The sequence below is a fragment of the Culex pipiens genome, unplaced genomic scaffold (genome assembly GCF_016801865.2).
Source record: "Culex pipiens pallens isolate TS unplaced genomic scaffold, TS_CPP_V2 Cpp_Un0003, whole genome shotgun sequence".
NCBI lineage: Eukaryota > Metazoa > Arthropoda > Insecta > Diptera > Culicidae > Culex > Culex pipiens.
The window spans coordinates 823,421-836,677 of record NW_026292820.1 but is presented as its reverse complement, the minus strand read 5'-3'; the positions used below and the strand labels follow the sequence as shown (position 1 = coordinate 836,677).

The following is a 13,257-nucleotide window of genomic DNA, read 5'->3' as shown; positions in this document are numbered from 1 at the left end:
GGCGTTAATGTGTGTATTAGTTTGTAAGACAAAACACCATTGCGGCCCATGTCGTTGGTGTCCAATAAAAAAATAAATAAGATAAGAATTTAAACATGCATGCACTAAATCACATCCCATCGCCTCTTGCAGATAAAACACCTTTATCATGTTAGGAGCCTTATTCATGCAAAGAAACAAATTCTTCTAGAAATTGGACACCATTGAACTGCATTTTTTTTTTTTCATTCTCCTTTTAACGCAGGATTCCGTTTGCAATTTGGGGCGAAATCTAGAGCAAGCCAGATCTTTAACAATCTGGATATTTTAATTAGAAGTATTAATAGCTCATACTAACAAAATTTCAATATAGATAGTAAATTTCATTTATTCAGATAATCGATACAGCAGATAACTGTATTTAATTTGAATCCACATTTCAAGTTATTCACCTTGTCTTCCCGTTCCACTCTGACAACAAATCAACGTAGCTTGCTTTATTTCATTCATGCATACACATATGAAAGTTGTATGGGCCACCTTGGAACTCATGGCATTCTACCAAAGGTACTCGCGATTGAGTGTGTAGTGGTGCGGTTGTCAAAATCGATATCTCCGACTCTGTCACTCCGATGGAAGCTGACTTTGTTTATGTTTTGGTTTTTCTGGCACGGTCCATTGTTCGTTTGATTTGGTTTTCGTGGCACGGAGTGGTGAACTCACACTAATGCAAACCAAGATCGCGAGTACCTATGATATCGAGAAGTAAAAGGGAAAGAGTGTGTGCAACATGGAGTTAAACTTTCTGTGCAGTTGCTGTGAAGGTTCCCATGGCACTTCGAAAAGTTTAACTCCATGTTGCACGCAGAGGCGTACTAAGGCCGGGTGTCACCCGGGGCGGGCTGCCCGGTGTCACCCCTCACCCCCCCCCCCCCCCTTCTCACACCCCCCTTTCTAGGTTTAATCCCACCAAACTTATGTCACATGGTATCACGGTGCTCAAAATACCGTTATTATGAAAAAAAATATGCACTCCGAGATTTTGGGGTCTATCGATTCCTTACACCATAGCGCATCTCTGTGCAAAAAATAAAAACATTCGCTGATGTAGTTTTCGAGATACAGCCCTTTTAAGATGTTACATCCGATTTTCAATAAGAAAACCAAAACAATCAATACAATTTCAGCACTTTAAAGAATATGCATTTCGAGATAATGATGTTTTTTGCTTCATATGACTGTCAAGTATCTCTGGGCCAAGTTTCAGAAGGTTTGCTGATGTAGTTCCCGAGATACAGCCATTTTAAAATGTTATTTCCGATTTTTTCAAAGAAAATCCATAAAATCAATACAATTTCAGCACTTTAAAGAATATGCATTTCGAGATAATGATGTTTTTTGCTTCATATGACTGTCAAGTACCTCTGGGTCAAGTTTCAGAAGGTTTGCTGATGTAGTTCTCGAGATACAGCCATTTTAAAATGTTATTTCCGATTTTTTCAAAGAAAATCCATAAAATCAATACAATTTCAGCACTTTAAAGAAAATGCATTTCGAGATAAAGGTGTTTTTTGCTTCATATGACTGTCAAGTATCTCTGGGCCAAGTTTCAGAAGGTTTGCTGATGTAGTTCTCGAGATACAGCCATTTTAAAATGTTATTTCCGATTTTTTCAAAGAAAATCCATTAAATCAATACAATTTCAGCACTTTAAAGAATATGCATTTCGAGATAAAGGTGTTTTTTGCTTCATATGACTGTCAAGTACCTCTGGGTCAAGTTTCAGAAGGTTTGCTGATGTAGTTCTCGAGATACAGCCATTTTAAAATGTTATTTCCGATTTTTTCAAAGAAAATCCATTAAATCAATACAATTTCAGCACTTTAAAGAATATGCATTTCGAGATAAAGGTGTTTTTTGCTTCATATGACTGTCAAGTACCTCTGGGTCAAGTTTCAGAAGGTTTGCTGATGTAGTTCTCGAGATACAGCCATTTTAAAATGTTATTTCCGATTTTTTCAAAGAAAATCCATAAAATCAATACAATTTCAGCACTTTAAAGAAAATGCATTTCGAGATAAAGGTGTTTTTTGCTTCATATGACTGTCAAGTATCTCTGGGCCAAGTTTCAGAAGGTTTGCTGATGTAGTTCCCGAGATACAGCCATTTTAAAATGTTATTTCCGATTTTTTCAAAGAAAATCCATTAAATCAATACAATTTCAGCACTTTAAAGAATATGCATTTCGAGATAAAGGTGTTTTTTGCTTCATATGACTGTCAAGTATCTCTGGGCCAAGTTTCAGAAGGTTTGCTGATGTAGTTCCCGAGATACAGCCATTTTAAAATGTTATTTCCGATTTTTTCAAAGAAAATCCATGAAATCAATTTAATTCCAGCATTTTAAAGAATATGCATTTCGAGATAATGATGTTTTTTGCTTCATATGACTGTCAAGCATCTCTGGGCCAAGTTTCTGAAGATTTGTTGATGTAGTTCTCGAGATACAGCCATTTTAAAATGTTATTTCCGATTTTTTCAAAGAAAATCTATAAAATCAATACAATTTCAGCATTTGTAAGAATATGCAATCCGAGATAATGATGAATTTTGCTTCATATGACTGTCAAGCATCTCTGGGCTAAGTTTCAGAAGGTTTGCTGATGTTGTTTTTGAGGAACAGCCGAATTAATTTGCTATTTCCGACTTTTAACGCCGATTAAATAGATTTTCTTTGAAAAAGTCGGAAATAACATTTTAAAATGGCTGTATCTCGAGAACTACATCAGCAAACCTTCTGAAACTTGTCCCAGAGATACTTGACAGTCATATGAAGCAAAAAACACCTTTATCTCGAAATGCATATTCTTTAAAGTGCTGAAATTGTATTGATTTTATGGATTTTCTTTGAAAAAATCGGAAATAACATTTTAAAATGGCTGTATCTCGAGAACTACATCAGCAAACCTTCTGAAACTTGGCCAGAGATACTTGACAGTCATATGAAGCAAAAAACACCTTTATCTCGAAATGCATATTCTTTAAAGTGCTGAAATTGTATTGATTTTATGGATTTTCTTTGAAAAAATCGGAAATAACATTTTAAAATGGCTGTATCTCGAGAACTACATCAGTAAACCTTCTGAAACTTGGCCCAGAGATACTTGACAGTCATATGAAGCAAAAAACATCAGTATCTCGAAATGCATATTCTTTAAAGTGCTGAAATTGTATTGATTGTTTTGGTTTTCTTATTAAAAATCGGATGTAACATCTTAAAAGGGCTGTATCTCGAAAACTACATCAGCGAATGTTTTTATTTTTTGCACAGAGATGCGCTATGGTGTAAGGAATCGATAGACCCCAAAATCTCGGAGTGCATATTTTTTTTCATAATAACGGTATTTTGAGCACCGTGGGTATTCTTCTTACAAACTGGAATTCTAAATAATACTCTGCAATGAGCAAACATCTTGTAATATAAAAAACACAAATATTTTTAATAATGAAAATAAAACTTTTTATATTAAAGCAAAGACTTTTTCAAAAAGTGTTTATAATTTGATTGTTTTTCTCATATGCAAATACACGTATTATAATTATCGAAATAATTATATCGATGAACTTGTTCAAAAAAGAACATATCATTCAGCTCGGCGATTTTCCTTATAAATAACAGATTTTTTTAAAATGAAAAATATTCAGAAAATATGTTGTGTCATCAAATACACAATACATTATTTTTATCGTTTGATAGTGTTTACACAGAATATTCTTTCAATCAAAATCATAATCATTTTCCTTAAAATTTAAAAATATTAAAAATTCATTCGCTCAATAAAAATATTTGAATTTCATTATTTTTTTTAAGTAAAACATTATGCTTTTTAAATGATGCATTTATTTTTAGAAAATTGTTCGATACGAGATTAAAAAATTCGTAAATTTTGAAATTCAAATATTTATTTTGAAAAAAAAAATGCGCGGTATTAGTATTCTCTAGAAATTTTGTTAAGGTAAATATATCTTTTAATAATTATAAGACATGATATTTGTTCAAGCTTTATAAATCTTTTTCCAAAGGCAACAAATTTAATAAAGCAAACTGATTCGATTTAATATACATAATGTTTAGCCGTAATTAAAAAACCATCTATTCCATATTTTCCAAAGTCTTTGGAAGCTAAAATAATTGTCAGTTTAAACTTAAAAATAATTAGAATATGCAAAATATTTTAAGCGGTTAAGGAGGATATTTTGAAACGTAAATTTCCCGTTGTTTTTTTTAGACAAGACACTTTTAAGCTTTTTTTCTGAGAACTGCAGATAAAAAAACATTTTTGGACTTAGGGTTTCTTGAATTGAAATTTTTGACACCAGATAAACTGACATTTCACTATTTTTTTTTTAACATTCCAACGATTGATCAACAATTAGTTTGATCAAATCTGTATTCTTTGCGATCAAAAACATCATTCCAAGTTTTTTTTTAACCCGCGGAATTTTGGGCGATTTTTTTAACGCTCAAATTGCGCAAATTGAATCGAGTACTTAAAATTTCTAGGATCATTTAGACATTCTTACAAATCAAAAAAGAAAAAAAGAATCGTCCAAATTGATTGAATTATGCACAAGAACCAGCGAGTAGAAGTTGCCGTTGGGCGTCCGTGTAAGTTTGACATGCGTTGGGTGTTCCAGTGTTAACATAAAACTTCAAATTGTAAAATTTGTTAATCAAATAAATGTGCTCAATAATTTTCTATTAAGTTTTCAAAAATAAAAACGGAAAAACACAAAAGGGAAAAATTTTCAACTATCAATGAATTTTATTTCAACCAATAATTTAATTTTTATTTTTTTGCTTTAAATATATTTGTTCATTTAAAAAAACAGTTTGTTCAAAAAATCTTAAAATGGTTTAATTTTTTAAAATACATATTTAAAAGTTTATTTTTAATTATTTTATAAATTAAAAATTGATTCCGGAAAGATTAAGAACTCGGTGATGTCTTTAAATCAGAATTGAAATGTTATTTTTTTTATTGTGCAAATATTTTGTTGCATGTTTTCCCATCAATCAAAACATCAGAATTAAAAAAAAGTGGTTAACACTGAATCCAAATACTTGAGACATTTTGCCTTGAATTTTCCTTGAAAAGCGTTAATTAGTTTCATTCATATTTTGTTTAATTTTGCTGAAACATTATAGAATCTTTTTTTTTTGTTCTTAAGACTGAAGGTAGAGGTAGATTTACCTTTCAATATTTGTCAATATATTAATATTGCCTTGACTTGAAAACACTCACAAAAAGAATGGAGTCAACTCAGTTTTTTTAATTGGTATTCAATGGTATTCAATGGATTTTCACGCATCTTTGTATTTGTAACTTTAATATTATAAAAAATCTGATTTTCAAATGAACAAATATATATATTTAATATTTAAAGCTTTATTTTAACACTGGAACACTCAACGCATGTCAAACAACTTAATTCATTTTATTTATTTAATTTCAGAAAAATAAGTATTTTTTTTAATTTTTCAAGAGAGTGCCCATTTATGGAAACAGTTGCAGAATTTGAAAAAATCAGAAAAATAATAGTTGAGATATAACCTTTCTGACAAAAAACATTGGGAAAAAACTTCTATTGAAAAATGAAAGGTATTTGAAAAAACATGAAAATACCTTTGTTATTTTGAATTTTAAAATTTCCAAAATATTAAGCAAGAGAATTTCATATCTTTTTGAATCAACAAAAATGTACATACTTGGGACTGCTTTAAAAATAATGCCTTGGTCCTTTATTGCCTTTAACTTTAAAATAATGCCTTTTAAAAAATTTCTAAAAACTTTACAATAGTTAAGTTTACTATATAATTATTTTGAATATAAAAACAAAAAAATGCTTTTGAAAGTGCTATGAGAACATCCTAAAATTTTTTGAAAATCGCATTTTGTATCATACCGGCATAAATTTTTTTGACTATCTCTTTCATAAAATCAAAAGATGTGTTTTGATTATCTTAAATTTACTATAATCTAAAACAAAAAAATCGAATACAAGGATTTTCATATAATCTAGAAGCACGGCAACAATACGAGCAAAGATTGCGCATTCTGTATTTTAATGTAATTGCCGATTACTCCACCTTTTTTGCTGTTTTTTTAACTAAATTGCATGTGAAAATATCAAAATGGTTTTGTGACAAGTAGTTTAATGTTTCGTTAATTTATATTTTTAATTGATCATAATTTAGGATATTTGTTCAAATATCCAACGTTTTTGGCATGGATGCTTTGTTTTGTTTATTTCAATTATAATAGGGTTTGAAAGGTGGATTGCTTGAACATTTTAAAGTGGATTGCTTTGCCTTTTTTTAGGGTTTGAAAAGGTTGTTGGGCACTCTTGCCGAGTCTTACTCTAACTTACAATTTTTGTATGGACAGTTGCTAAAATTATATAGAGACTTGCACGCTGGTCTCGCGGGCTGGTCTTAAGATTACTGTGGAATCCGGCCAATTTAGGATTCTTCTTATGAAGTTGTTTAGGAAAATGATGAATAAGTGCTTTTATAAACAAAAATAATAAAAACATGAAATTTAATAAAAACAATAAGAATCTACAATTACATTTTAATACCTAATATATTTATGAGTATTCGGAAAATATTGAATAAGCACATTTTCCAAAAAGATTTATTAAAAATTTAAAAACTAAAAAATATAAGTGAAGGGAAGAAAATGGAAAAAACATTATTTCCTTTGTTGAAACATAGATTCTAACTATATTCAAAAAGTAAATTTTATTAATTTCAAAATCATAATTCTGTGAACCCCTTCGGATCTGCCTGACAATTTTTAAAATAAAATTTAAAACATGGCCGTTAGTGCTCGGTCGAAGGAAAGTTCGATAAAACAATTTCATTGAAACAAAAATAATAAACAATAAACAAATTTAAATTAACCTGACAAATGGCAATATTTTTAAATCTCTATTTTGCAAATAATATTTCGAATCATGTTATCTATCTGAAATCAATACTATCTAACAAGAAGGAGTTACAAATTTTAATCATTATAAACCAAAAAAAGACATAATCCTAATAAATGTTGTTTAGGAAATGAATTCGAATTTTTCGTACCTATTTGAAATTGTCATTAAATTTCCCATCAAAATTATTATTTTCATGTTAAATTCTACTACCCGAATAACAAAAAAAAGATGTTACAATTATATTTCATTCCCATATTGTTTTGGTCACCGAGAACTGATGTTAATTTAATCTAATCGGTTTTATCGGTGAAATCTGACGCAAATTTTAGAAGAAAGATAATGAAATTTTAGGTGGATAGGTCGACTAAGAGTCATAGAAGAAGATATAAAGGACGGAAAACTAAGTCAGCGAAGGGCCATTTGAGGAAGTATGTGTGTGTGATCAAGTCTTTTAGCCTTCTAATTTGGCTCTGTACAAGTACTGAGTGAAACACACAGTAAATGTACAGAGACAAATTATTCCTGCAGCGTCATCCATATGACTCCCGGACGGCCAAAAGAAATGATCGCACACCGCCTATACATACAACCGGCACGTTACTTTGGTTCTACCGATGACATTTATTGCGTTCGAATATTTCGGGGATGTGTCTTGAGCCTTGCTCTGGTAGCTTGGTATTCAAGACAAAGCCGTACTGCATTACCCTTGCGCTCCATAAATAGAACAGTTCTGATTTACTTTTCTTTTATCCGAAAACTTTTTATTCCCATATTGTTTTGGTCACCGCGTCAGATTTCACCGATAAAACCGATTAGATTAAATTAACAATTATATTTCATATAATTCGTATGTTTATTCCTCATCTTTTTTAAATTTTATTAATAATTATGAAATGATAAAATTTGGTACAAGAATTTAATTAAATACATTTTTTTTAAAAATTTCAATTTTAAATATTCTCTGTCAATTTAATGAAAAAGAAAACAATGGTAACGTTAAGATTGTTTTGTATCTCTCATTATTGCCTAGTAAAGATTTAGCTGGAATATTTATTAATTGAAAAAGCGTGTGTTTTAGAAAAAAAAATTTTGGATTTTTTTCTACATTTAAACACTGAATTCCGAAAAACATCATAATATGCATTGTTTTGCAAAACATAAATTTCTCTGATGTAATTTTTGAATAAATCTATTTTTTAGATTTTGTTGTTTAAATGTATGTTTCAATATTCATTCAAATTGAAAAGAGTAGTAAATAAAATGTTTCTTTACAAAAGGGATTTCGGTACATACATATTTGTAAAACTGAAAAATAGATTACTTTCCAAAAATCTTAAATTCTGTGAAACAAACCTTAAACTTAATTGAATTAAAGTATCGAATTGAATAACAATTATTTTTTGCACAGGAAATTTTATTAGAAGGAAGTTTATGAAAAGGGATTGAGACGGACGTAAATCTTGTTAAATATTAAAATTTAAAACATTTAATTAAATCTAAAAATCATATCAATGGTTGTGCAAAATCTAAAGTTTTACTAAAGAATAATAAATATAATCAAATATTGTTCAAAATATTAAACACATTTTTAAACGGATCTACGGTTGAAACTGTATCTACTGTTAGATTATACTTTGACCTTCCTAAAAGAAATATGGTGATTTTTATATAAAATAGTTGAATACATGACTAAAAGTACATGTTCAAATAAAAAAAAATCGAAAAGGAACATGGCTCCATATACACCCCAAGATGGGTGACACCCGGGGCGGGCCGCCCCCCCCCCCCCCCCTTAGTACGCCACTGGTTGCACGCACACACTCTCACTTTTAATTTCTCGATACAACCTTGCTTGGAACTCACCAGAAAGAGGTGCGATACATCATGCGGATTCACTAAACAACACTGCGTTTATAATTAAGGCCATTCGCATTTTTTGTGTATTCTATCGAAATATTTTGAACAATGCACTTCACAAATAACGGTTACTTTTTTCTCATATTCTTATTTATAAAACAATCGATTACGAATATGTACCAGTTTTTAGCCGAACCATCCAACCACAAGCAAACATACACTTGTTAGCAAGCACTGTCTCTCACCTACACACACATGCGTCGAAATATGCTATGTGGAATGAGATTTTTCACAAAATTGCTGGATTTTTTATTCACTCTACAAATCAATAACCCTTCACTTACTTTATAATTCAAAAGTTGCATACAGAGCACGATTTCCTTTTACACTATGTTAAGATACGATTTATTTATTTGTTCCAACGAAAAACAAAAAAATTTGGGAGAGAACTGTATTCCTCTTTCACACAATTGAAATGACAACCGACGCCACACTGAACAGGGGTGCCAGCCAAGGCTGTATATAGGTAGAAAGCCATGGGTGCCAGCCAGAAGATTCAGTTATCATCAACACCCAATCGATCCGTTTTCAGCTTGACGGGTTCATTCCGCTTCAAATATTGTTTTGAAATTTTCTAAACGGAATCTCCGATTTATTTATTTGGACATAAACAGGCTCGGGCCCGAGGGGCGTGACAATAGTAAAAAAATAAATAATTTAATTAATTAACTGCCGAAATTAATATATTAACGAGAAATTAACGATTGTTTACGATCAAAACATCGCCACCTCTTTTTACACCACATTGATTTGACAGATTCAAATTGCGCACGATTGTTGTTGTTGTGTTTGGTGCAATTTATTTGTCACCGAAATGTCTAACGGGAGAAAGATCATTACGGTGGACATTCCGTCGGCGGAAACACTACATTACAGCAATAATTGAAGGCAGCAGAGGGGGCCGGTCGAGGGGCCGGTTTATCGATCGCTACAACCGAGGTGGTTGCTACCAAAATCACGACTGCGTTGGCGGTGGAGGACACCCTGATAAGCAGCAGGAGCTGTTTCCCCAGGTGAGCGTTTGATTACGGCAGGTGTTTGTGTCACTAACTTTGGTGAAACGTGGCACAATCCGGCATGTTTGCCATAATTGATACTCACTCGTTTCAGGATCAATTGCCACCCAAGGAGTTTCCAGGAAGTGGTGGGTGCACCCTTCCCGTCGGCAAACCTGGGGACGATCACTTTAACGATGATGTTCCGCAGCACCACCACCACCAATGGTCCTCGGGCGGTCCCAGAGTTTTCGTGATAACCGTCAGCCGGAGAATGACCCTGGCAAGAGCCCCCGGCCAACGGGGGCGGATGTGACGGTGGATACAGAAACCGATGCGAGTGGGTGGACGCTGGAATGATGCCGCCGAAGAGGTCGGTCTGTTCCCCAAACACGCCAACGAGCCGAACGATCTTCTGCTGGACGAGATGGAGAAGTTTTCGCCTAAGAAATTATGATTGCCGTGACCAGACCTGGAAGAAGTGTCCGTTTGCATTCACCCTGAGTATCCTTTTCAAACTGGATGGTTCCCAGCTGTTTAAGGTCAAGGCGACGTTTGGTTCGAGTTCTACAAGCAGCATTCTCAACAATCGCAGCCAATTAGCAGCCGGCGAAAAAACGTCTTGGTCGGATCGGATTACGGCCCGGTAGTTAAAGGTTACCGCTCGAATGTGGCATCACGGTAGCCAGACTTTGGTGAATGAATTTGATTTGAAATATAAAGTAAGGTTTAAAATAACTTGTATTTATTTATAACAATAGGAAAATCAAGTTCACTGTTCAAAAGAAATTTCGAGCGCGAAACACTAAAAAAAAGTAATCGTTGTAAGGGTGTTGACCTTGTTCAGCTGCAACAGTTGAATCACCAGCAGACACTGCTAGTCCCGTTCGCTCATCAGATTCGCGTACGCCTACTTCCCGGATCGGTTCAGCTTGCCACGATGGTGCTGCATCTGCTACTGGTTCTGTTGTGCGGCTGCTGACATCAATTCTGACCCTGCTGCTGTAGCTCTCACCAACTGCGAAGTTCGGCGGCGGCACATTCATTCATGGACTACGGAATGTTTGCCTGGATCAGGTGCAACGGGGGAACTGTGTTAAACGCTGGAGAAAAGTTCACTGGAATCGTCAACGGCGGCTGATTCATTATGCCGGGAAATTGTCCTCCGAACAGATTCGCATTTAAGTCGGATTCGACAACGGGAAGTTTGGCGAAAGACCAATAAAGAAACCACCTAAAACAAACATTAAATTAATAAACAATCTCACATAGTTCAAAATCCCCTCCTCACATTGCTCTCCGCCTATCCTCTGATGGTGCTGCTGCGAACTCTCCAAATTATGCTGCTGCATCGTCGGATGTGGCGCCGAATGCTGCGGCCTCGGTGTTCGGCATGCTCGGCATCATCAATACGTTCAGATCCAGCAACAACCTCCCTCTGTTACTGGACCAAATCATCGTGCACTCCTCCCAGTCGTTCAGCTCGTACTCCAAATCGTCCAGCATGCTGCCGATGCCTCCGCCTCCGAAATCCTCCACTGGATGCGTGTCGATGCCAAAGAATTGTGGCACCGACCTCGAATCCCAAGTTGTTCATAAAAATTACTAATTGGGTCCTAAAATGGAGCTTAGATTGCTGATATTATTGTTTGCAGCGATAAAGCTTATTTTTCTGAGTACAATGACCCTTTGTACGACCACAAAGAGTTTAAAATGGATTTTTTAATCAATTTTGAAAAATTAACCTCGCGGTCCTTCTTGACAGAAAAGCTCCTACTTGACAGCTCGTTCCAAGGGAACCATAGTTGATCCATCGAAAAAATGTTGTCTTGTCATAAAATTTTTTTGCATTAAAATGAAAAAAAAAGTGATCAGAAATGGTTTTTAATCGTGTTTTTTACCGTTGTACATAAAAATTGACAAAGGGCTTTAGTACCCAATTAAACCCGCGACGTATTTTCTTTCTAAAACTAAATCAAAACAAACTTGACAGTTGTGCGAGCGAAAGTGACACAAGGCGATTCAATGTTTTCAAAGTAGGTGTGGTGCTGTCAAATATTAAACGACGTGAGGAATTTAATTCCTTAATGTATTAAATGCGAAAAATAATATATTAAGGGTGCACAGCAACGAAGGAAGTTGTTGTCTTCTTATTCCAAAATTGTCAAACTTACAGACCCAATCCTGCAACAACGCGATTGTCAAATTAGTCAAACTTTGTAGTAAATTACTTTGTGGACAGTACTTTAGGGGATGAATAAAACAATATTTCAATAGTACCCGTAATTTTGAAGATACTAAAATGTCTGTAACAAAAATCGGGGTGCAAAAGCTCTGGTTGATGTGCACCGTTAAGGTCAATGTCACGCCCCTCGCTCAGGCCCTAATGGTGTTTTATCTTACAAACTAATACATAAATTAACGTCTAAAGAACAACAAGAATTTCCTTTTAATAACATCACGAGACAAGTTAAAATCGAACAAAGAAGCCGAATTGAACGCCCGGTGTAACCACAGAGTAACACAGAGCGAGCAGTCCGAAGAAATGTCATTCTATTTTTTGGCTCCATAAGGTTTGCTGGTAGCAGGCGTGCGATGTACCTGCGATGTACCACAAAGTGGAACCAAAAATCAAATGGCAGTAGTGACTCTGTCTTACTCTGTGGTGTAACCCTGTCAGTGCACTGTACATTGCATAATTTGTTCGACGGATAGGGACACGTAGGAATGGGGAGTTCCGAAAAGTCCGAATGGGGGCGAAAATGTTCAATCCACGAAGAATGGCCGGACACTGCACTCTCGAGGTCAAAACGTCGGCAACTAGGAGTGATCGGCACACATTTCGTCGTACTGCTAGCGTGTCTAGGTTGATCAGCTCACAGCGGCTTTCGTAGCTGGGCAGTCGAAAGGGATCCCGCCAGGGTAGAGATCGAAGGGCATATCGGATGAACCTTCGCTGTACACTCTCGATTCGCGCTACAGGCAAAGATAGGTGCAGCGGTGGATGGTGCCGGGCATCCTTGACTAGCGGTGCCGGGGCGATGGCTATCGGGGGTGCAATATCTGGGCAGCTGACGATACAAAGATTTAACAGCACGTTGTTTTCGTTCGGGAACTGGTTGATCTGCTGCAGAAGTGCACTGCAATAGTTGTTTAGGAATCGTTTATTTATTCCTCAACAGGCACTTTTTGCCCAAATGAACCTAATACTAAAACTACCAACTAATACAATCGTCTCAACACTGATAAAAACTTAGACTTTAACACATCGCGGGACAAACTAACATCAAAAACAGTGGACACTTTATTGAAGGCTCGCTTCAGTCCGACTACAGCTCCATTGGCGCTGTAGTTTGTACGTCGAAAAGGGA

The 13,257-nt window shown here is 34.6% G+C and overlaps 1 protein-coding gene across 1 annotated transcript in view; it reads right to left on the bottom strand.

The window, feature by feature from the left end:
* The window catches only part of LOC120424212 (protocadherin-like wing polarity protein stan), a 63,497-nt gene extending 54,177 nt beyond the window's left edge, over positions 1–9,320 (bottom strand). Inside the window, exon 1 of the mRNA XM_039588266.2 lies at positions 9,176–9,320. The gene's annotated coding sequence lies outside the window, so the exon portion shown is untranslated. The remainder of the gene's footprint in view (positions 1–9,175) is intronic.
* Positions 9,321–13,257: the final 3,937 nt, after the last annotated feature.